Genomic DNA, 395 nt, shown 5'->3' on the forward strand with positions numbered 1-395 from the left:
CGCGTCTCTATTTGAAAGCCGAGCAGGAACGACAACACAATTACTTGAAGGATGGTCCATATATATCGCCGGAGGAAGCTGTAGCCATATTTACAACTTCAGTTCATTGGCTAGAATCTCGAAGATTCGCGCCAATACCCTTTCCGCCATTATCTTACAAACATGATACAAAATTGTTGATATTAGCCCTGGAACGCTTGAAGGAGGCTTATAGCGTTAAATCTAGGCTGAATCAAAGTCAACGAGAAGAACTGGGCTTAATAGAACAAGCATACGATAATCCACACGAGGCATTGTCCAGAATCAAGCGACATTTGCTAACACAGAGAGCTTTTAAAGAAGTTGGCATCGAATTTATGGATCTTTACAGTCACTTGATTCCCGTGTATGACGTG

The 395-nt window shown here is 42.0% G+C and overlaps 1 pseudogene; it reads left to right on the forward strand.

Annotated features, from left to right (window-relative positions):
* Positions 1 to 5: 5 nt before the first annotated feature.
* On the forward strand, positions 6 to 392 carry LOC115235342 (annotated as a pseudogene).
* Positions 393 to 395: the final 3 nt, after the last annotated feature.

Source organism: Formica exsecta, unplaced genomic scaffold (assembly GCF_003651465.1).
Source record: "Formica exsecta isolate Colony F162 unplaced genomic scaffold, ASM365146v1 C16246612, whole genome shotgun sequence".
In the NCBI taxonomy this organism is placed as follows: domain Eukaryota; kingdom Metazoa; phylum Arthropoda; class Insecta; order Hymenoptera; family Formicidae; genus Formica; species Formica exsecta.